At 47.4% G+C, this 23,852-nt stretch overlaps 1 long non-coding RNA gene across 1 annotated transcript; it reads right to left on the reverse strand.

The window, feature by feature from the left end:
* Positions 1 to 166: 166 nt before the first annotated feature.
* Positions 167 to 17,130, reverse strand: LOC121233512. The gene is made up of 3 exons (XR_005933126.1): positions 17,092 to 17,130; positions 367 to 371; positions 167 to 177 (listed from the first exon to the last, which is right to left on the reverse strand). It is a non-coding gene; the product is annotated as an uncharacterized LOC121233512 (long non-coding RNA).
* Between the last annotated feature and the right edge of the window lie 6,722 nt (positions 17,131 to 23,852).

Below are 23,852 nucleotides of genomic sequence, written 5' to 3' on the forward strand. Positions count from 1 at the left end.
TGCAGGAACGAAGCAGGTGGTACAGTCACCAGGTCCTTGATTTCGGAGGGGTCCGGTGTAGTCTAAGCAGGTCCGAAGCCAAACAGCCCAGAGAGGATGGTCCACCCCTCCTGCTACCACAGCAGCCAGCCGACGACAGCTCTCTGGCTCAGCACACCCATTTTAAACCATGTGCTCCTGTACTCAGATATAAAATTCACATCCATACCATCACGGTGGCTTCCCCACACCGTGCGGTCAAGGGCTGGGAACAGCAGCATGGGGCTCGCATCACTGACCAGCACGGTGGGAAATCCCAACCCTGCCACTGACTGCTGGCACAGCGGCAGCAGACCGAGAGAAATCTGCCCGAAAAAAACGCGTGACTAGGTCTGAATGAAGAATGGGCTTGCAAGTGTAGCAACCTGTTCATAGAAAATTCACGAAGAGGAAGAAAGGCAGCACGGCCCGAATTAATTATTTCTTGCAGATGATTCACTTGCCTCTAATTATAGTTGAGCTTCTAAACACAAATGTCGATTAAAATGTTATAGTTCTTCTGCAGCTGTCATTCATGTGCTGGTGAAGAGATCAAGGCCGGAGCTATTAAAAGCCTTGGGAGTGAAACGAGGTGAAAAAGAGCCCTTGGTGGAGTAAAATTGTCAAGTAGGAGTTTTGCCCTGAGCATTTTAGGCCCAGAAAGCTATCATCTGTATTCAAAACCTGCCTTCTGCTGCATTCCCAGCAGGCAATCAAGGGCTTTTAGGGATAGTTTCTCATTTCTCTGAAAATGCTGTGGTGCACGCAGACCCCCTGCCACCTTGAAGTGGCACGGGTGAAGAGGACAGGGCAATTCTACTACTGGCTGCCTCCTTACCCACAAACCGGAAAGGAAGAAAGACTGGAAAAAAGCATAGTACCATGTGAATGATCATACAAGACTCCCTGCCTGTGTGTTGGCAGGTGACTTGCAGGGAGTGGATGTCTGAGAAATGAAAGAGTTTATCTTGTTTTACCTCTGATAAAAATGCCAGGATTAGTTAACATGTCCTGGTTCAGCATTTTGAGACATTTAGATGAGAAGTCCCCACACAGGAAAGCTCCTTGGGGGCTGCTCTCCCTGCACAGAGCAGAGCTTTGCGGAGCCTGCACTCCAGGCAGCAGTGGCCTTGCCTCTGCTGGGTTGAGATGTCTGTGGTATGTCCTGGGGTGAGTGAGGACCCCAGGAGGAAGGGCAGGTCCTTGCCCAGGGCTTCATCCCTCCAGAGAGAGCTGCTTTGCAGATGGTAGATGGCCATGGTTACCCTTACCACATATCCTAGCAGGATGCTGGCCAGGCCAGCGCTGTAGGGTGCTGCCTTGTTAGCAACCAGCTACCCTCAAACCATCTTGGCTGTCTGAGCACCACCTCTTAGATACCATCAGCACCCAGAGGAGGAGCTCCCTTTCATTGAAGCCCCCATACCACATCCCTACAGGCAACAGAGATCTCTTCAGGCAGGTAGTCAGTTATTGTGCCATATGAAGCACAGCCCTAAGTAGCATCTCTGCTTGTTCCATTATTTAAACTTTCCCTTGGCCGAATGTGCCCAAATAACTCAGCTTAGACTAGCCACTCAGTGAAGACTCCTAGAGCAAATTAATAATCTGCTGCCTCCTGTTCAGCATGCTCAGTAACATCTCAGCTGTTAACTCTGCAGCCTGTGAGCATTTGGAGTTTACAGTTATTTTATTTTCCTAGGACAGATGGCAGACAGCACTGTAGTAGAGGGGCAGATGGCTGTGCACCTATGAGCAAAACAAAAAAACAAAAAACCTGCATGGTTAAGCTTAAAAGTAAGTAGGTTCTGCTCCTGTGCTCAGACACACCGCATAAACCCAGCCACATCCGTGTGACTTCCATCTCATCTCACATACGCAGGTGAGAGCAGGATGTGGCCCTTAGGGTTTAATAAAGCATCAGACACAGAAAGAAACAACATTTTTGTCACTTAAGTTGTAATCTGAGGATAAGGAAGTCATGGCACAAGGTGAGAACAGTTAACCGCTTCGTTAGCACAGGACAGCTGTGGGTGATCTCCCTCCTTTCCCATCATGGGAAAGCAACCCAAGTCCTCCTGCCCAGGGTTGAACTATCCCTCTCAATATGGAGACAACACTCCTGGGGGAGTCCCAGGAGGGTGCCAGCACATGGCAAAGGGCACAGTGGCAGCTCCTACTCTCACTAAGGCCTTATTACATGAAATTGGCAGGACTTGTTGTAAAAAAATATCACTTCTTTGCCGCACCTTAGCCTTTTGAAGGATGCCGCCTCATGCGTGAATGCACCCGTGCCTCTTGGAGGAGCACTCCCAAGGCTTTGCAGGTTCACCCTCCTGGTTTCATGTAACCCACACTGGAGACAAATCTGTAAGTTAAAGTTTAAAGGGAAACAACCTAGGAACACTCAGTGAGGAAAAATATCTCCTCATTACACTAAAATAAACAACAAGGCTATCCAGTTAAATATTGTCGGGTTCCACCTATTATCTAATGAAATCAAATGGCCCAAATTTAAGGTTTATTGCTTGATGCAAGATGTACTAGCCCATCCAAAAGGTGAAATACTGTAAGCCTGGAGGAAGCAGGACCCTGAGAAACTCAAGCAGAGCTTTTTACAATGAAGTCTTTCAACAGAAGAAAAGGGCACATGAGAAGACAGGGCTGAATAACTACTTATATACTTCCATGTCCCACAGAATTAAATGGCTACAAATCTCTGGATTTTGATTAGATATCATGTTCTTCCAAGAACCATTAACTTCCAATATTTGAAACCTCTTAAAAAGAGAGCAAGAAGAAGGTCAGACCCACAAGAGAGATGTCCTGCTTGGTCTCCAACAAATTAAACGTCAGAGCTATCAAGCCAACATTAGGAAACCCATGTGTTGAGACATTGTGGGCTATATTTCCCAAACAATTCCTTTTTATCCACCATGAATGTTTGTTTGCCCCCTTGGCTTTCATTTTATAATTAGTCTCTCTGGACAGAAAGCGAATCTTTCATTGACTTGCTCACGAAGAGGTAGTTGTTAGCTAACCTCGTTCTTCTGGAAGGTTTTAATGCCAGCCTACATCCTGCACTCAGTAAAATTCCCATAAATTCTTCTAAGGGATTTTGTTTTGCAGCAGTCATCCAGGCACAAAGTAGGAAATGCCCAGGGTGTAAAACAGCTGCCAACTTTGATAGCTCTTGGCAGGAGCTGCTGAATGGCAGAGCCCAGTGGTGCTCTCCATCAGTGATGCATGTCCAAAGGAGCAGTAGTGCAACTTGTATTATGGGTTTCATTGTCTTACACTGGTGGTGGTTTCTGAAAGCAAATAATGATGAGGAAAATCACTGTGCAGTTTTCTTTGTATTCCATCTTTTTAAATAAAAGAGGTAAAATAGACTAATGGACTGGAATTCCTTAGTTTGAAACGTGATTGGAAAGTGGATGAAATAACAGCTCTTGAACGATTCGGAACCATCAAGAAATTTGTACCAGCGCCTCATCAGCTTGAGAGGAGGGGCCCAGAGGGTTGCCATCAGCAGCATGAAGTCCAGTTGGAGGCAAATCACTAAAGGTGTACCCCAGTGGTCAATACTGGGGCCAATACTTTGTAGTATCTTCATTAATGACCTGGGACAGAGTACACCCTCAGCCAGTCTGCAGATGATACAAACTGGGAGGAGTGGCTGACACACCAGATGGTTGTGGAGATGGTTGTGGTCCATTCAGAGGCACCTCAACAGGCTGGAGAATTGAGCAGAAAGGAATCAGATGAAGGAATCTCAAGAGGAAATGCAAAATCCTGTACCTGGGGAGGAATAATCCCAGGCAGCAGTACACACTGGGGTCCGACCAGCTGGAAAACAGGTCTGCAAAGAAGGACCGTGGGGTTCTGGTGGACCTCAAGTTGACCATGAGCTGGCAATGCACCCTTGCAATGTAGAAGGCCAACAGTCTGTCTCTTGAGCTGCATTAGGCAGAGCACTGCCAGCAGATCAGGGGAGGTGATCCTTTCCCTCTGCTTAGTACTGGGAAGGCCACATCTGGAGTGCTGGGTCTGGTTCTGGACTCCCCAGAAAAACAAAAATATGGACTTAATGGAACAAGTCCAGCAAAGGGCCATTAAGATGATTAAGGGACTGCAACACCTTACATACAAGGAGAGGCTCCAAGAGCCAGGACTGTTCAGCCTGCAAAAGAGAAGGCTAGGAGGGATCTTATCAATAAGTATAAATACCTGACAGGAGGGTGTAGAGAAGAGGGAGCCAGCCTTTCCTCAGTGCTGCCCCGCAACAGCACAAGAGGCAATGGGCACAAACTGAAACATGTGAAATTCTAACTGAACACAAGGAAACACCTTTTTACTATGAAGGAGGTCAAGCACAGGTTGCCCAGAGAGGTTGTGGAGTCTCCCAGCTTGTAGATATTAAAAACCTGACTGGACATAGACCTGGGCAACCTGCTTGAGTGACCCTACTTGAGCAGGGGTTTGGACTAGATGACCTCCAGATGCACCTTCAACCTGAAACATTCTGTGATTCCTTTGGACTTCCTGAATCTGTGGTAGATTCGGACACTAGGGATACTGAGCTCCTCCTGCCTTGTGCAAGAAAAAGTCCGGTCAAATTTGAGAAGCCAGACACAGAAGAAACACTGTTGGATCATGGCAGAGGCCGTTAGAAATAATAGCCTAACTGATTCCATTAGGAAATTTGTTATTTTGGGAAGGGAGTATAAAACATCATAAAATAAGAAAACGTTTGATCATCAAAGAGCTCTTAGAAAGAATGTGAACTTGCACTGAGAAAAACTCATTTTTAGCCTGGTTTCATGAAGAACAAAGACTCACGGGATCACACTGTCTAGTCTGCCCAACCGTCTGCCAGCCCCTTTGTATAAGTGAACTCCAGTCACGTTGGGAAGAGGGGAGAGGTCTCAGAGGCAGGAGGTGTCATGAAAACCTGCAGCTGAGGAAGAGAAATTGATGCTGTTTGTGTCTTCTCTGTGGGAAGGCAGGGACAGCGCAACCCTGATCTGCTCAGAGCGGCCGACAGGCTGGTCAACACAGATCCAGACTGGCCACAGTTCATCCCAGCAGGTCAAAAAGAAGTAGGGAAGTGATTTGGGGTGGTAAAGGTGTTTCAGGATGAGCCCAGGAGAAACAAGCAGGAGCTGAGGGTCCTGTAAGAGATACAGGAGTTGTGCAAAAGAACTGGAAACACCATCTCACAGAAGCACATCATGGATGTGCTTCATATGCCCATTTAATGTGACCTGTTTTCCATTCAGGATGCCCCCAGACCCATCAGAGAGGCATGTCACTGCTGCAGCAGTGCCCACATCCAGACACTGTGCTCCTCTGCAAGAAAAGAGAGCCGTTGCCTCCAGAAGCAGCTCAAGGTCTAGGCAGAGGTGCCAACTACTGCAGCTTGCCAGGCACGTCTGGCTTTGCTCTGCCAATACTGGGACCAGGAGCCAGCTGGAGAGCGTGGCGTGAAGGAAGGAGGGGACCCAGCTCCAGGGTGGATCCAAGCTCCCCCTTCCACCAGACCCTTTTCCATCAGCCCGTGCATGCCCACCACATGGGGTGGAGGGCAGAGAGACAGAGTCTGAGCAGCACAGGGTTGGACGTGTGCAGGGTCTGGTGGGCGCATGAGACAATTCGTTGCACCGACCTAGAGAGGGCCAAGGACTAAAGTCTATGCCTAGATGCTTTTTCATGTATAATAGTCACAGAGGAAAATGTTTCACCTCCTTAATTTTGTCTCACCTGCCTTCACTAGGAGGGGATGAACACTCTCTTCTCACCTGAGCTTTAATGCCCCTGCACTGAAGAGCTCATGCTCTCACCTTACAAACACAGAACACACATCAACTCCTGAGCAGGTGTCTGGAGCAGGAGTTTTAATTTTTAAACGCATGTTTTTAAAAACTGGGCTGGCCAAAATTTTGAGTTGGGGAAAAAACCCTCTGAGCATGACTGAAGCAAAAATATTTACAAACAACTGGATAGGATTGAATTTAAATCAATCAGTATGTGTCTGTGGGTGGATCTTTATTTAAAATCATCCTGGATCTGAGAAGTATATGGCAATTGGGAATAGTGTTAGGTTAAAAGAAGTTCCTACAGCTTTTTTTTTTTTTTTTTTTTTTTGGTCTTCTTTGAATGAGAGGTTTCTAAGACCAAGAGATAAAAACATTTCTGCTGTGGAAATCAAGCCAGCTTGAAATTTTGGCTGTGATTTCATTTCTTTTGCCATTTAAAAAATTAGCAATTTTGGCTCAGAAGCCTTTTATCTCCTTACTGAAAAACGGATTATATGTTATGCAATAATAATATTTTGTTATAAGGGTTAGTTAATTATTTGCATGGAAAATGGAAGGCATAAGGAGAAAATGTGTAATGCAAATGCTGTTTATGATGTGAATGAATCAATGGATTGCTAATATCTGTAATTTTAATACTACTGTATAGATTGGTATAAAAGTTGGATTGAATTTAGGACAAGTGTTGAATCTGTGTTTTTTTATATTCTGCATTGTATCAATTTTAAAAATAGCACATATTTGGATTAGCAGTGTGAACAAATTTAAAGAAGCCAAAGTAATCAAATCAAATGGCTTTCAGTGACCGATTAAAAATGTATGAATAAACTTTTCTCCACATCATTTTGCTCAAGACTGATTTTCATGTCCTTTCATGCAGGAGAAAAAAGTTTAACAATGTTTCACAGAGAGCCCCCCACTTCACTTTTCAGCACAAATAAAAGGGCAGTAAGTAAAAAGTAAACTGTTCAGTAAAGATCAGAACTAAAATCTATTTTTTATAGATAGCTTCTAATCCCTCTTTAGCTGCATATCATTGGATCTTCCTCATGTCCCCCCTCATGTTTCTCATAACCCTCCCCAAACCCACACACATGCAGCAACCCAACCTAATTATGGTAGATGGTAAAGGACAAAGAGGAGTAATAATCAAGTACACAGTGCAGCCTTTTAAGCAAGAACTTAACTTCAGATCCTATCCTATTTGCCAAATTCATTTGAAATCAGTAAAACAGTTAAAAAGGTGGGGGGGGGGGGGGCTGTTGAAGTGGGAGGGAATGATAAGCAGACATGCAGAGGAATAAGTAGATGAACAGTCTGGGAAAAGGCTGATCAAATAAATATCATGTCATTAGGAAACTGGCTGGAAAGGGAGAAAAAAAAAAACCCAAGTTTAAAAACCTAATAGTTCAGTTTAAAAAAAAAAACCAAACTGGAATCAAAAAAAGAACATAAAAGGATCAAAAATACACACTTGAATCTATACCAAAATTTTGGATTTAAAAACTACTGCTGAAAAAGTAGCTCATCTAATAAAAAGCAGTATATTAGGGGGTAAAAAAAACGGATGGTGCTGAGAAAAGTTATTTTTCCAATAGGAAGAGTATACAGCCAGAAAAATGTGACTTTTCTGTCTGAAGTACAGAATACGGACTAGTCTGGACCTGGGCCACTTTGATCTCAGTGGGATACTGGGAAGTCACCAGTATACTTATCCCTTATTATTAAATCCATTACTATTATTACAGATCTCAGCTCTGGAGAGGGTTTGGAAGAGTCCAAGCTCTGTTCCCTCACCTGCAATAAGCAAAGCTAATGGTGATGGAGACCCAGCGTCCACATGTTGGGTTAACTTCGACACAGCTTTAGCCCAGTCCTTTGGGCCAAATCTCCACCACCAGCCGGAGTGCTTAAGAGCTGCTCCCAAAACACTTCTGACAGTTTAATGCTGTCCAAAAGGAATCGAGTTCACATGCTCCTGGAGCACTCTACAGCGCCTCTCCAAGCAAGGTAAATTCAATGATGGAAGCTTTGCTTTAAAAGCTGATTTCTGAATTAGAAATCTACCATTACAGCAAAGGAGCACAGGATATCAGGAGCTTCAGAGGGGTGCCAAACATTTGCTGGTCTCAGCAGGCAATTCTGGCATCCTGACAGTTTATGCTCTTCTTTCTCTTGTCAATCTGAAGAGCCAGCTGGGAAGCTGGGAACTGCCCTTCAGTGAAGGGTCAGGGAACGAAACAGGAATTTTGACAGGCAGGAGCTGAGGAAGACATGCTTTCCACATGCCCAGGATGCAGCAGACCAGAGCCTTTTGCTCCATGGAAAGGAGATGCTGTCAAAGGTTTCACCTCCAAAAGCTAGAAATGTTCAGGCATTCCTCTAGCTGTATGGGATCCTTTTATAGTCAGAATGGCGATCCAGTGGGAACAGCGATTCCTCTTCCACCCACATGGAAAAAAAAAACCAAACCAAAAAACCAACCACAAACCACAAACCACTTGAGGCAGGCATGGGAGAAGGAGTACAGTTTAGAGCTAAGGACAGAAGCAGCTGGTGTGTGGGGGGGTGATTTAAATAGTGAAATGGTCTGAGGTAGTAAATCAGGTTACCTGCTGAGAGAGCCTCCAGGTGGGCCAAACTTCAGACATGGGAAGAAGCTTTGCACAGGCAGAGACAGCAAACTGTTTGGAAATAAGCTGAAACAGGGTTGCACAAGATAGAGCCCTGCAGATAATGCTAAATAGAAGGAAGTGAGGAGCCCCAGAGAGGAAAGAGAAATGCATGCAAAACCTCTGAAGTATGCACAGAAAATAATAAAATGCAAATTGCCCCAGTACATAAAGGCAAGGACACTTTGGGAAAAAAATCATCCAAAAGAGCAGACAGTCAACAGGAGGGGAAGGCAGCCAAGCAGGGAAGTCGAGAGGCTGCAAGAACTGCAGGGCAGCAAATTAAAGTTTCACAGCCTGATCAGACTGCAGAAAAAGAGCACAAGTCCTAAGCCAAAGCTCAGGAGTGCCAAGCCAGCAGAGAGATGAGAGAGAGTACTTGTACAATGCTGCCAGGTTATCAGCAAGTGAACCCTTAATAATTACAGCCAACTACAGGGAGGGACAGAGAAGCAACACAGCTGACCGAGTACACGGGGACCATTTGCAGTACCACAGCAAGAAGGCGGCAGAGACCAGCAGAGCTCCTTCACCTGCTCAGAGCAGATCCAGAGCAGTGAGGGCATTAAATGTTTTTTTCCAAGACTTAGAGGTCCTAGTGGCTCAACGCATCCCCTCCAAGAAAGCAACAGTGTTGGAAGGGCAAAGCTAAGCTTGTCAGGATTCCCAAGTCAAGATGTTTAAAGCACTGGTCTAACCCAGGACCTAACCTAGAGGCAGCTCACCAGCACAGGAGATGCACTAACATGGGAAGAGCTGCCAAGACATCACCTCCATCCAGTCATTCACTCAAAACCTGCCAAAAGCTCATGCACTCCACTGCTGCTTGCCAAGAGGCCTCAGGCAGATTTGCTCCCCTGCCTGGCTCCTCTGCTCTGCTCCACCCAACTTCACCAAGTGACCACCTTACTGCAAAGGCTCCACCTCACACCTCCACATTTAGCTCAGATTTGAGAAGCTCAGGTGACACCTTTGGGGTGTAGCTGCTGTTTTTCTCAGTGAATTTTTAGCCTTTCGGTAAGAACATCCCCAGCTGTAGTTCTTCTATTTTTCCATCAGCTGACTGAGACCTTGAACAAGCACTAGGTAAAACCCTGTCTAAATGAACTGCTAACCCTATGTAGGTCTGCTCTTCCCTCAAGAGCCTATTACCAGGTGTATGCCCTTAAAACACACAGGCTAATTTAGCAAATTATTAAACAGCAAAGAGTTAATGTGTTTCTTGTCAAGTTAAGCCCCAAAACCTGGCCCTCCTGGTGTGCCCAGGCATCAAGTCCTCACTAGTTTTCAGCACCAGGTTGAAAAGAAAAATGTTCCTTCACTGGGATGGATTTCTCCGGGGTTGGCCATCTAGGACCCACCCCAAGGCTGATCTCCAGATGGTCCTGGACCTGTCATCATGTGGGACCAGGGTCCTGTTTTGAGATACAACCCTCTGCCAAGCCATTTGCAGCACAGCAATGTGTTGCTCTCCCTGCACAGACCACACGTTTTAGGTTGCAACCTCTGTGCAAGGCATCTCCCTCAGGGCTCCTGCCCACCCACAGCTTGTCCAGGTGGCTCCAGTTCCCAGCAGCCAGCTTTAGTCAAAGGGAAGGGGACAGCTATAGAGAACCAACTATTCCTCCAGGAACTGATTAATGGTTTAAGTTACCACTAACCCCATCCCCATGGGCTGATGCATACACAGCTCCATCCATATGCACACCATCTGCACATCCATGTGCACACCAATTCCCATGTGTTTCAACATCAGCACGTTTGTATCAAGCCAAATACGCAGAGCAGCGCTCTCCTTCCCTGACCTGACTTTGCAGCATCTGGTTGATCAGCAAAACTTTTGTATGGCAGATGAGAATACCAGAGGACAGAGAAGATAACTGTGCCGGTTAACCATCAGAAGCAGAGAAAGACACAACATGTAGACAGAAGCAGGAGAGCTTCCCTCTGCAGAAATAAGATGAACAGCCATGTAGTAAATGCAAAGAGCAAGATTTCCTCTCATTTTTTTTCTCCCAGGAGCTCCTGTCCTCATCCTCAGGCTTCTTCTCAGAGTTTGCTCAATGAGAGTCCTTGGAAGAAGGAAGCTCCATTGACCTGCTGGCAACATGCCTGAAGAGAGACCACACTTAGACACTTCTGCCCCAGCTACAGCAGGTTCCTGTGAGCGTGAGCTGCCACAGCCATCCACCGCTGTAGCTTGGGGTCACCACCTTAGAGATAAAGACCAAGGGAACCAGTGGGCACCAAAGTGGAGGCCTGGTCACTCATTCACGGCTTCTGGGGCCAGAAGGAGCATTGTGATCACCCAGGCTAAACCTGTGCTGTATGCTTGGCTGGGGTTGAGCCTTAAGTCTTGGTTGAGCCAGTGGCTGATTGCCACAGTGTTGAAATTAGGCAGAGTCCAGTGCAGGACTCAGCTGGGGATCAAGACCAGATGTACAAAAAGGAGACAATATTCAGTAACGGAGATGATTCAGGCAGAACGGCACCTCCCAGTCACACAGCCTTGATCACTCTATCTTTACTCTAAGCAGAGCTGTTTGCCTACGAGTGCTGGGTTCATGGGTACCAGCTTTCACAAGCTATTGCAGAATTCAGTTCGGTGAAGAAGGGCACAAGTAAAGGAGCACCCACTCACTTAGGCACCAGCTTTAGTTGGAAGGTGTCTGAAGACGTTTGTGGCTTTCCACCTGCGACCAGTGTCTCCCCCTCTGTGAGCTCCTCTACATTTCAATTTTATTGACTGTTGCTTCTTGCCGATACCCTGCCTTTGTCCAAAAGACTGAAAGAGCTCTACAGTCTTAGAAACATTCTCCCATACAGGGCCTTAAAGAACAGCCTAAACTGCACCCCAGGCTCCTCTCTTAAAAGATGAAGTAGGCAAAATAGCCTTTAACCTCCCATCCTACGAAGGTTTCCCATACCTTTATAGACCTGTTCTCAACCCTTTCTTCTTCACAGCCTGAAAACCAGCACTGGTTTGTGCATGATGCAGTGTGTGCAGTTGTGATGGGACCCCAATTTAGACACAGCTTTGAGGTGTCTCTGCCCAGCCTTTTTTCCCCCAAATGAGCTCCCCAAAGAAGATCAGTCAGTTCAAGAGACAGGTATTATTTATAACATGCATTAACTTTTACACAGAAAGAAGAATCAAAGTGACAGAATAGAATTAGATCAGATAGAATAGACATGAAAAGGCTCATTAACAGCTCTCCCCCGCCTACAGAGCCCTTGCAAGCGGGTCCCTGCTTCCAGGCTTGCTTTCAGTCAATTCAGCAGCTTTCTAAGTTGCAGCAGACTCTGCACAGGCCTGGGAAGTTTCGTTCCTGGAAGTTTTATCCCTAGGCAGTTTTGTTTCTGTCTCTCTGGAGGCCCAGCTGTTTATCTCCACAGCCTGGCTCCCTGCTGTGCGTCTTTATGCTCTTCCTCCTGCCTTGCAGTTCAGAATCTCTCTCCCTGGGCAGGCTCGGCTGCTCTCAGGACAGGAGTTAATTTCCTCTTTCCGAGGAGGTCTATTTGACCATTTCACTCTTCTTCCAGAGAAGCAAAACATGTAAGGAACAAGCCAACCAAGCCAACACTATTGCTCAACTTGGGAATGCCACAGCCCTATTGCTACACCATATTACCACTTACACATGCTGGCACCATGGGGAGGGAGTCATCTTATTTAACTTCCACTATCCTGACACTAGACACTGAAATCTGTTGAGGTGGCTCCGGTTTCCCCAGCCATCAGAGGAGACACAGGTGCTCCAGCACATCTGCCCTGTTCAGAGAGGTGACACATCCTACCTCACACCAGCTCTCTTAGCCACAGTGCTGCCCAGGGAGCTCAAAGCAGATGTTTTCTGTCACAAGCCCAAGTTTCTCAGAGAGTCACTGCTTACCATGACACGCTCCTCCCTCCCCTAAGTGTGACTGATCCTCTTCATTCCTCATACAGCAGGCAGAAATATTTGTTTAAAATATCTGCTCAATAGAAAATTGATTTTTTGTCAAAACAGGAAACCTCCATGGGAAATTTTGTATTACAGTTTTCACATTTTTCACTGAAAACAAAATAAAGAATGGGAATTGATATGTTTTGGAAAACAAGATATTATTCTACTGACTAAACAGAGGTGCTGTTTTAGCTGTCCCAGTGCCTGACACCCACCCTGCCCAGCTACTGCCCCCACCCCACTTCTCAATGCCTTGTCCTCCACCTCCAGTGAGCAGCTCCACCTCAAAATCTTCACCAGAGGGACACCACTGTTCAGCCATCAGTCCTAGGAAATTGTCCATGCTCCTGCTCTCGTGTGCGCACAGAACACAACTGCAAAATCCTCCTGCCAGCATTCCTCATCTCACTGCCAGGCATCCTCACAGCATTCCCACTGCATCTGGACCAGCCAGGGATCTGCTACACCAAAGCAGCAGGAGGATGCCTCCAAGCTGAGAGGGAAGCTCTCTAACCAAGATAGCCAGAGAAGACAGGGACCAGAGGAGCTGTCACTAGGGTCCAGGGGAAACAGTAGAAGCTATGATGGGACATGGATAAGGCTGGTGTGGGTGTAAAAAGATCTGAGAGCAGCTAGAGGAAGCCAGGAGATGGTCAGAGGACCCTTCTCTGGGACATTCTGCTCACCTTCTCCTATCCTGGCTCTCCAAGCACATACCCCTGCCACATTTCAGAAGCCATACAGTACCTCCGCAGCCGCCTTCCTCTAGGACAAGCTCAGCCTCCAAATGCTGCCAACCTCACTGCCTCACTGGCTGGTGCCAGTTGGCCTCCTGGGCACATCTTGCTTTCCTGGACAAGCCCCTTACGTGAGCCTTGCTGGAGAGACTGTGACTTGCTGTGCCAACTGTGAGTGTGGGCCAAGTTACCTGCTGCTGCAGTACATGCCATGTCATCAGTCCAGTGCTTTCCCTGGACAAGGGTGGTTGCTGCAGATGCGTGCTGCACGTGGTGCCCCTTCAGGGGCCTTTTTTGAGCTAGAAAGCATTGGATCTGCTCTCAGTATCACCTTGTAGGAACATTTCCTCTCTGCCCAGAGAGGGAGCCTTATTGGCCTTTGGGTTTGCACTTCACGGAGGTCTCGCTAACAGGAGAAGAGTGCTGGTTTCCCACACCTTTTTGCAGAAGACTGTAGCAACAGCTTTTGTGAAGGGATAAGAAGGTGCAGAGAAGTGCAGAGAGGCATACGTGCACTTTGTGCATATGCCCTGTTAGATATTGCAGAGGAAAATTGCTTTGTTATGTATATGGCCTCTCATTGTGCATCTGGGGGAACACAGTCTGGTGTAGATGAATTGCAAACACAAATTGCACTGTGAAGCACACCAGCCCTGAAGACCAGATTGCACCTAGGAGGTTTCCCCTTGCTGAGGATTCATTTTCTGTTTTGTTTGGGAGGGGAAGGGGTTGTTGTTTGGAGGGGGAGTGTAGCTTCGCAATGTTTAGGGCAAAACTTAACACATGAAAAAAATCCTTCAAGTAAAAAACTTTTTTTTTTCCCTTTGTCTTCCTATCCCCCCCCCCCCCCTATTTTCACTGCCTTTTTTGCCCAGAAGGAAATTTTTCCTGTGAAAGGAGCAGGAGGCTCATCTCTCTCCTGGCTAAGGCTAGCCTACCTCCACAAGAAGTTCCTGGCAGATGACTTGGCATGGAGAGGTGGGAGAGCACTGAGAGATGCAAAGTCCCCTGCTCCGCTCCCCCTCTGTGCAGAGACCTAATGTCTTTTCACCATACCATCTGCAGGTTGGGCATGGGGAGGGGGATGCTTTGCATGAAACCCTCCCTGACAGCAGGCTCATGCAGACATACTCCAGAAAATAAAGGAAAAATTAAGAACAGTCTTGAAAGGAAGGGATTAGGCAAAGCACACTGTACTTTAAGTGGGCACTCACAAAGTAGACTGACTTTAGTCTGCAGTAGCTTAATGAGGAAGCTTAATTTGAGGAAGTGGATTAAGTTAAATCCTGAAAGCATTCGTTGTACAGAGAGAGCACCCCAAAACATGCTTTCCTCTGCAACGGTGTCCTCCTGTAGCCCATCCCTGAGGTCACCCTCTTCACCCACCAGTGCCTCAGGGGTGAATGCTCCTCCCCTGATACCAGCTGCAGGTCGGCACCCCTGGTTTACGTGACTGCATTTACCAGGTCTTCCTGTGCAGAGTGGGTCTGCTGTCCTGCAGCAGTGCTGGGACAGCCAACAGGTCATGGAACCAGGCACAGCAGATAGAGCTGCACATCCTACATGAACAGGGAAAGGGGAGTGGAAAAAAGAGGGTTGTCAATTGAGCCAGCAAGGGAGTTTTGGGGGGCCCTGGTCAGCAAAGGAGCTGGGAGAGCTGTCACCCCATTGACACCATGCCTCCATGGACAGGAGTGGGGACGTGCTTCTGTGAGCCACTGCCCATCCTATATCACTCTCTGCCTAAAAGAGAGGTCTTTACTATCCGTGGACCCACCCAGGGCTAAATGTCTGGTTTAGTGGAAGAACAGGGAAAAGAAGCAGCTAATCTGGACCTTCACAGCTTGACCCCTCTCACAGCCCAGGGTGCTTTTCAAGCCCTTTGAGAGAGGGAAGTAGCAGTAAAACCATCTGTCTGGTCTGGAGCAGGGAGTACAGCAAGCTCTGCTGATATAACACAGCAATGGACGGGCTCACCTGTGGTATCAAACGGGGATATTGAAGAGTGGTATCAAAGGATGAATTTGGGGGTTCTGAACAGGTTTTGTCCTGCTCTCCTGTGTGCCTGATGTTGCTGCATATGGAGGGACAACAGATACAGATATTTAGGTTGTTGAGTGGAAGATGAACAGGCATGCATGCACCTGCTATCAATTCTGCTGTTTTGGTGAGGAGCTATGAAGCAGTCCCTCCAGCCTCTGGGTATCTGCATCACTGGACCAAAAATTAAAACTCAGACATTCAGTCCTTCCCCCTGCCCCTAGTCTTGGGCCTGGCTTAGCAACAGAATACTAAAAATAAAACAAATAAAACCAAAAAACCCAGTGGTTTATCCCCCAGAGTCCAAACCTTTGAGTTGTGCTGTGATAGTGATTTCAAACCTCTCCAAGGCCAGAGGCTTAAAATGTTCCTCTGCAAAATAAAACCTGAGAACTACACTTCATAGCCGGACTCCAGGTGCTGACACCTTGACAAGAATATCACCCACAATAAGACTTGTGATTTAATCCTGGGAAGTGGCATTGCTGCCTCTTAGGCAATGCTGGCTGCAATTACCAAATGTGCGTGGCTTTGGGAAGGAGAGCTTGGGGGCTCTTCCCCAGCTCCCCTCACCCTCAGGACCTGTAGCACAGCCTGGGGGCTCTCGAGAATCGCCTGCTGTCTCCTTCACCAGTCAAACACAACATACATCAGCCCCCATCTCCTCCCCCTCTCCCTGCAGATTGGGAGCCTTTTATCCACCTGGTTGCCCTCCCAGGAGATGAATATTTAAAATCCTCCTTTTTGCTATTTTACACAGAACATATAAAATGTTAAGTATGTGTCAAAGTGTCCTTTTGATGGTTTCTCTCTTCTACATGCCAGGGCTTCCTGGGCTTGAGCTCAGTGATTGATGCAGGAGAGTTCCTTTGCACATCCCACTGCCAGGGACTCCCATAGAGGTAGCCCTGGGCTGGCCGAGCCCCAGCAGGTGAGGTCCTCCACTCCATCAACCACAGCTTGTCTGGAGCCACTGGATAATTCATTCCTCACACATCTCTATTGATTTATTTATTAGACTCCTTGCTCACAGGAATGAAGATCTGTGCTTCTGTAAATTATCAAACTGGCAATGCTGGAAAGTGGCCATGATCCAGGCACGCAGCCACCTGCCGAGATGCTCAGAGACTGCCTTCAAGGCATCGCACGCGCCCATGTACCAACTCGCCTGCTGGGAGGCGAATGTTGCTGCTTATGCCTGTATATAGCCTGGCCTCTGAAGACAAACCATGTAAGAAATTATAATAAATACCATAACTCAGGGATTTCTGAGAAACCAACGGTCCAGCAAATCTAGCTCCTAGAAGTGAGTCATTGGGTATTACACAGGAAGACCGAAAGTCCAATATACACTGCACTGTGCAAATCTATATCAAGACAGATTGATTTCTTCCTGTCCCAGCTGACTAGGCATGAGCCTCTACCCTGAAGCTGGAGACTTGTTAACACACTTTTTTTTTTTTTCTTCCTTAGTAGTACAACTTCAGGCCCTGTTCTTATTCATAAAAAAAAAAAAAAACAAAAAACTCATCAAAGGCAAATATAAAGAGAATCTGACAGAGTACAACAAAAGGGAGAGATACTCAGAGGTCTTCTCTGTACCTCATTTGCTCTCATAAACACCCACTGCTCCCACCCCACCTTTGCAGGACAACTCCTCCTTCATCCCAACTCCTCCTGCAGATTTCCACCTCCCGCCTCCACATGCGCTCTGATGTTCCCACCCTCTCCATCTCTCAGCCTCTCCTCCCTATCTTCCAACATTTGCTTGCCTTCTCTGTGAGGCTGCATCCCCTCAGTATACAAGTGTCTGGGTCTTTCCTGAAGGAGGAGTGTTTTTCGCTCTTTCTCCTGCCACTTCATCTTTCTCTTCAGCCTTTCCAGGCTCTAACAGTCCACAAATTTCCTCTGCATGGTGTTTCTCTCCTGGCACACCTTTGCACTCCTTGATCTGCTGCCTCTTCTCCCACCTTCTCTTGGCCAAGCCTCCAGGTCTCTCCTTCCTCCTGCTGCTTCTTTTCTTTTGGCTGCTTTGGGATATGCTTGATGTTATGCCCTCCCAAGCCCAGCTGTAGATTGTGACCTCCAGTGCTAGACAGGGATGAGAGTCAGGTCAGCAATTAGTACCACAGGGCTGGTAGGAAGGACCTGAAGAAGGACATTCAGGCACTGGAAAGCTGGAGTCAGTAAGAGCAGTAAGCATGCTCTGAATTGCCCTCCAGACCCCATTGAGCATGGTGGGACTCAGACACCCATCTCACATAGAGCCACCCATATGTAGACACCTGCATGTAAATGTTTCCATCTGGACCTGGACCCCAAACTCACTGCCATTTTCCTGGCCGAGCATCAAGACTGGGTCACACTGTGCATCACAGGCAGATGACAGTTCATCGCCACAGTGGTGCTGTGCAATATGCAAAGCTGCCTTCTCCGCTGTCCTGCTCTAAGAAGGGCAGAGATGCTTCCAGGTTCAACTCCAGACCTGCAGGTTGCTTGGAGAACTCATGAGATTGCCTCCCGTAGAGTTTCCTGCCAAAGGCAAAGGCATAGCCGTGACAGAGGTCACACCGCAAAGTCCCTCATTTGTTCCATGGCCTTTATGAGCTGAAAGCCAGCAGTGACACATTCCACTCATGATGCTGAGGCCTCTGTCCAAAAGCACAATGACCCCAGATGTACAGAGCGACACCACGAATGCTAGCAGGCACCCATTAGTTTTTGTGTACAGAGGTAAACCACTCTTCTGTCTAGGACTCTCAGAAACATTGTTTTTCAACTAATTAAAATGGTAGCAGCTGTTAATCATCTGAAGATCTGTCAGCTCTACTAAAGGTAGGTGGTGGCTATTTATTTTCAGCATAACTGTCTTAAAAGAAACTGCAAACAGTCACCTGAAAAACGGAAAGCTGGCCCTTTAAAGATTCCAGACATTTTCTTCTACAAAATGTTTGTTGATGGGACTGACTATTCCCTGGCTTCCCCTCCTCAGATCAAAGCCTCCGGCTCATGCTGGAAGGATGGTATTTCCAAAGAACCTCCCCCAGAAGAGACCTGCTCACCCAGCAAACAAGCACAGGCACTTCTTGGCTTCACCACAACATCATTAAAGGCTGAAAATAGCGAAGGCCAAACCTTTGCTATCCAGCCATTTTTTATTTTAACTACTTTATTCATTTGACCACTAAAAAATTCATTACATCTAAAGTTTAATGAGAAATTAAATGGATGGATTGGCTGCTAAACAGCCTGTGTGCGGGTGTGAGCACTGCCAGAGGGGCTGTGGGCTAATGAAATGTTTAATGCTGAGGACTGCAGCAAGCTTGGGCGCAACAGATGCCAGGTTTGGTATATAAATAAGCGCAATGATATGATCTCATGTTCTCTTGACACTTTCCTGAAACCCTCCTCCTCTTGCAAAAAGCTTCAAACTTCTCACGAACTTCCCGAGTTAAAGGCTGATCTCATACAACACCATCTCCTCGTCCTCCACCACCTGCATAAGTGGTCAGCCCTGGTCAGGGCTGGGTTTTCTCTCAAATCCAGGCTGACCCTCATCATCAAACTCAGTCACTGGAAAACAGCTGATCTCTTGATATTTGCTGAGAAAGTTCTGCCAGTCTCCAGGCTGGCCAAAGAAATCCACTTCGGTGCCTCTCTGACAGTGCTCTCTGCAAGTCTTTTGGGCAAATTTGCACACATTTAGGGAACTTCAGGGCGAGAGCTCTGAACCCCAGTCATCAGGGACCCCATCTTCCTGCATTTCCTGAAGGAAAAGAAGTCCAAACAGCCTCAGGATCAAAACATGATGCAGGGAATTATGTGCAATTCAGACCCAGGGATGGTCAAAATGAAGCAAAAATCTGAGGCAATTACCCCTTTAACAGCTCCATATTGAGCCATGGGCATCAGGCAGGCAACAGGCACCCCAGGAAGAGCTGCAGAATCAGCAACTTGCATAGAGTATCTCAGCTGCATGATAACTCACATTCAGGATGAAAGAACAGGACATGTCCTCAGATCAGATCAAATCAAATCAAGGCAATGCCAGGCAACAGCAAAGGAGGTGGATCCTTGCAATCTCATCACTTGCAAACAGGCCTGTCAGTGCACCCTTTAAAAATCTATGGCATCCTGGCTGGCTCAAGGGAGATCACCTGTTCAAGGAAAACATTTTAGGGGGAAGTATTGCAACCTCAGCTAGCTGCCCTGCTTTTTGCAGGAAACTAGTTCTTTCCATGAGAGAGGAGATGGCTGGGCCCTGAGATGCATCCATGTCCTGGAATGCCTCTCTGGACTACTCAGTTCAGCACTGTCTCCACTGTGATATTGTGGTCCAGTGATGTTCAATGCGTCAAACATGACTCTCCACCGTCCAGAGTGGCTAAGCACAGAGCTCCTTGCAGCTCCTTGTTGTGGGTGTTATGTTGAGGTGCTGTTGATCTCCTGGTCTCAGCACATGTCTCTCCAGTTTGCACTAGTGGGTGTAAAAGGAGTGTCAAGCTCCAAGAAACTTGGTACATCAGATTTGACAACTTGCAAGCAGCGTGACTGGGGATCGGGGCTGTGATCAAGGCCAAGAGGGAGTCAACCATGATGACATCGACCTTGTGCATGCATCCTGCACAGCAGACATGGCTAGGTTAGTGCTTGTAAGAAAGAGCAGAGATTTCCTGCTGTTTTCAGAAGGGAGGCTGCTTTGGGAGCAGCAGGCGTGTCTGGATCTTTTCTGTTACAATTCCTTAATCTTCTTGTAAAATTGGCTAGTAGGCTTGAAGCCAAAGGCAAATCCCACAGATTTCCAATGGCATCCTTTAAGTCAGAACAAAAACAGTGGAGTTCGTCACTCAGAGAGGGAGAGGTTGCACTTGTAACCTTTGTCGTTGCCTGATGACGTATAAGCCTGCTCTGCTTTTGATGGCAAGCTCCCAAAAGGAGCAGAGAACTGGGGCAGGAGCCCTCCCCACTCTCAGCCCAGAAGGTATTTGAATCTTTCATTATGAGATTTTCTCCCACTTGCTTGTTTGGAGGCAGAACCACATGTTCAGGCAGAGACTGGTGACTAGATGATCAAACGCCCCTGCTTCCCATCGCCTCATGTTCCCAAATGACATTTCCCCCTTGGTGGACACATGGGACAACAGTAGTCTGGGCACTGAGCAGAAGATGCATGCCAGAGCAGGATGGGGCTCAGGATATTCCTTCACGTCCCACAGCATTATCAGAAGATGCCTTGGAGCCAGGATTGCTCCACATTTCTGAAACGAATACAGAATGAACACAACGTACTCCAAAAGGATAAGCCTGCCTCCCAAATGAGGTTTCAAAATGTAAATGTGCACAAAAACCACCACACAGCAGGGATGTTTCTTGAGGGCTGAAAATGAGACTGGCTCTTGGCCATACAACAGTTAATGTTTTTAACAATAACCTGGAAAAGAGAGTAACATCATCTTTGCCAAGGTACAGAGCCAGCACGCAGACCAGAAGGGCTGGCTAAACACAGCAGAGGATAGGTTAACCCCCAAAGCACTCTGGAAAATTTGGTAATGAGCCTGTGAAAATGGCCAAATGTGAAAGCACCCACCTAGGAATTAATAATTCAGACTGGGTACATTGGGAGGGGGAGTGTCATTCCTGGGGAGCCACATGTTAGGAAGAAGTTGGGGCAGGCAATTAGTTCAGAGTGATTTCCATATATCAAGTCAAAGAGGCAAATAACTACTCCGAATTATCAAGTACAAGGAGAGTCTGTGCCTATGAGTTTAGCACTCAGTACCACAGTACCACTGCTGGATTAGCATGTTCCACGCCAGAAGGGCACTGATAAACTGGAGAAGGTACAGGAGGGAATCAGGAGAACAGGTCGTGGACTCTCACTCTGCTTCATTTATCAGGGGAAGGTCAAGAGTGCCTTGATCATTATCTGCAGTTGCCTGCTCAGGGAGCAGAAATCCGATAGCCCAGAGCTCTTCAAACTAGCAAAGATCTAACAAGATACAAAGCGATGCCACACTGAAACTAGCAATAGGGCATGGAAGTCTTAACACAGAGATTTGGAACTAATTTTCAAAGGATTGTGGGGGATTCACCAACAGTACAAATTTTACATTAAAGCGTTCTGCCTAAGAGATACTGGCTTGAAGCAAGAATCTGTTCCAGGATAATGATTGGCTGTGTTGTCTTCTGGAAATAAGGCTAGAGAGCTCATCTACGAATGGTAGCTTTGCACAGGGAGGCAAGCTACAACCTGCTAAGACAGGGGTGTCAACCTCCACACTGGCTAGTTAACCTCGAGTGTTTCTCACATCCTACTCTTCTCTGCAGGTACTCAGGGCCTATCCAAAAGGTTAAAGTGCTCTCTTCGTACCCAGTACCCTTTTCAAATAGCCATGCTTAATCCCTGCAAGGTGGGAAATATTCTAATGTGTTTGAATAGGAATAGGCCGAGTCAGAGGATGGGCAGCGACAGGCGTATCTCTACACCGAAAGCAAAGGGTGGTGAGAAAGCACAGCCCCAGCCAGAGGCACACAGTTGTCCTCCTTCCTGGAGGCCCAAATTGTCCCACCAGGAACATATCACATTTCTTTCAACCTAACACACGGGCAGAAGAAACCATTTTGCATGCTCCAACAATCAGGCACTCTGCCAGCCCTGTTCTCCCATACACCCTCTGCTACAGCACAGAGCCCCCATCATCACCACAGTCACAGAAACACCTTGAAATGAATAGGCATAACACCCTCCCCCCCGTCAGGAGAAGAAAGATAACATGGCATCCGTAAAGCAGACACTCTGTCTTTTTTTTTCCTGGAGGAAGCCACGGGGCACCTCAGGTTGGCTGACAATCTCATTTAGCTCTGAAATCATCCGCTTTCTCTGCTATCAGGAAGCAGAGAGAAATGTGGTGGGTATGTCCATTCAGCAGATATATCCCACCATATGGCCAGAGGAATGCTTATCCGCATGCACGTACACGCGCAGAGCTAACTTTGGCTCCTGAAAGGCAGCCCGCGACCTTTCTGCGAAGATTTTCCAGCAGCCCCAGGTGGGCAGAGGGGCGATGAGTCACTGCTGGGAGCAGCCGTGCAAAGAACATGTGATGCGTGCCTGCTCTCCAGCAGGCTTCAGGAGTTTTAATCCTTAGAAATCAGAGAGCCTAGTGCCTTCTGAGAAAACCCAGCTCTTGAGGAAAGCAAGGAAAGAGAGGCCTGGGGAGCTAAGCTCCGTGTCGGAGAAGAAACAGTAAGGAATTCCCACTGCTCCTGCTGACGTGCCATCCCCAAACCTGCACGAAGCACCACATGGCAGAGATTTCTACAGCTCATTAACTCTCTCTGGACCAGAAAGGTCACATCAGCCTTCACTACAGCCCTCTCCAACCCCAGCTTGGCTGCAGGCTCTGGGTATTCAGGAAGCTCTCCTCCATGTCAAGAAGCCAGATCAAGTCCCTGCACCCTGGAAAAGCCTATTCCTCCTGAATGGATGCAGACAGTCTCCTCTGACTGACTCCCTTCCGTCAGTCTCATTCCCTCACTATTCTCCATGGCTTCTTGATCCCTCTGATCCCCCAGCAGCACAATACGCAGGATCCCATGGTCTGCTGGCACTGCACTAAACTCAAGATCTCTTCCTTGCAACTTGTCTCAGTCTGCATTACAGGCACAGCTGGAGCTTGCCTGAATTTTGGGTTGCACAGCCACCACCAATGTGGAGGAACAGAGCTGGTCACAGGGTTTGGCTGGGAGCACAACTGAAGGTCTCCTTCCAGAGTCTTTCCTGCTTTGTTCCTTTGCTTGGCACTGCTCAGTAAAGGTTACTGCACATCATGGGTCAGGTGTGGGGAATGCACCATGAGACCACCCCTCCCTCGGCAAGGAGCCACGCTGGGGCCCGAGAAGCTGCCTGACCTCAGACAAGCCTTTGAGCTTGGTACACGTAGGTGAGCACTAACTTTAAGAACAGGAGAAGCCCAGACAACAACAGGCTACTTTAGATGTGCTGTGGATTTCTTATTAACAGGCAGATACAGCTCTGAAATGCAGGCACTGGCAGTAAAGTCTTTACAGTTTTGCCTTTGCCAGTCCGGTGAAATCTGTCCTAAGAGACCACTCAAGGGACCAGCAAAATCATTGCTTCTGTTGGAGACAGAGCAGGCAGGTAGCAGCAGCCATTTGGATGTGCTTTGGGACAGTTCCTACAGGCAGTGGGTTGCTTACAAAAGGTTTACTCCAGGTGCCATTTGTTCATGGCCTGTTAGTTTAGGGGAAGCCTAGGGAATGACACATTAATATTAATTCCTTGTCAACTGCTCTGCTCATGACTTTCAACCGTGCTCTCCCTTTCCATATGCCAGTGAGGCAATCCTCAGCCACATGCTTCAGAAGCCTCCTTCAGCTGCTTCTCCCATGGCCATCTCCATGTTTTCATCCACACAGAAGACCTTTGCCTTGCCTAGATCATGCTACACCACCCTCTCTGCCTGCCCCCCCCCCCCAAAGTGCCTCTGAGAACCAGCTCATGAGGGCTACCTCAGCCAGAAGCAAATTCATAAATGCCCCTGGAGCCCTGGCTCTCATCAGGATGCTGCAACCCCTCAGCCTTGCCCCTACCTCTAC

This window comes from Aquila chrysaetos, chromosome 9, assembly GCF_900496995.4.
Source record: "Aquila chrysaetos chrysaetos chromosome 9, bAquChr1.4, whole genome shotgun sequence".
NCBI classification, from domain to species: domain Eukaryota; kingdom Metazoa; phylum Chordata; class Aves; order Accipitriformes; family Accipitridae; genus Aquila; species Aquila chrysaetos.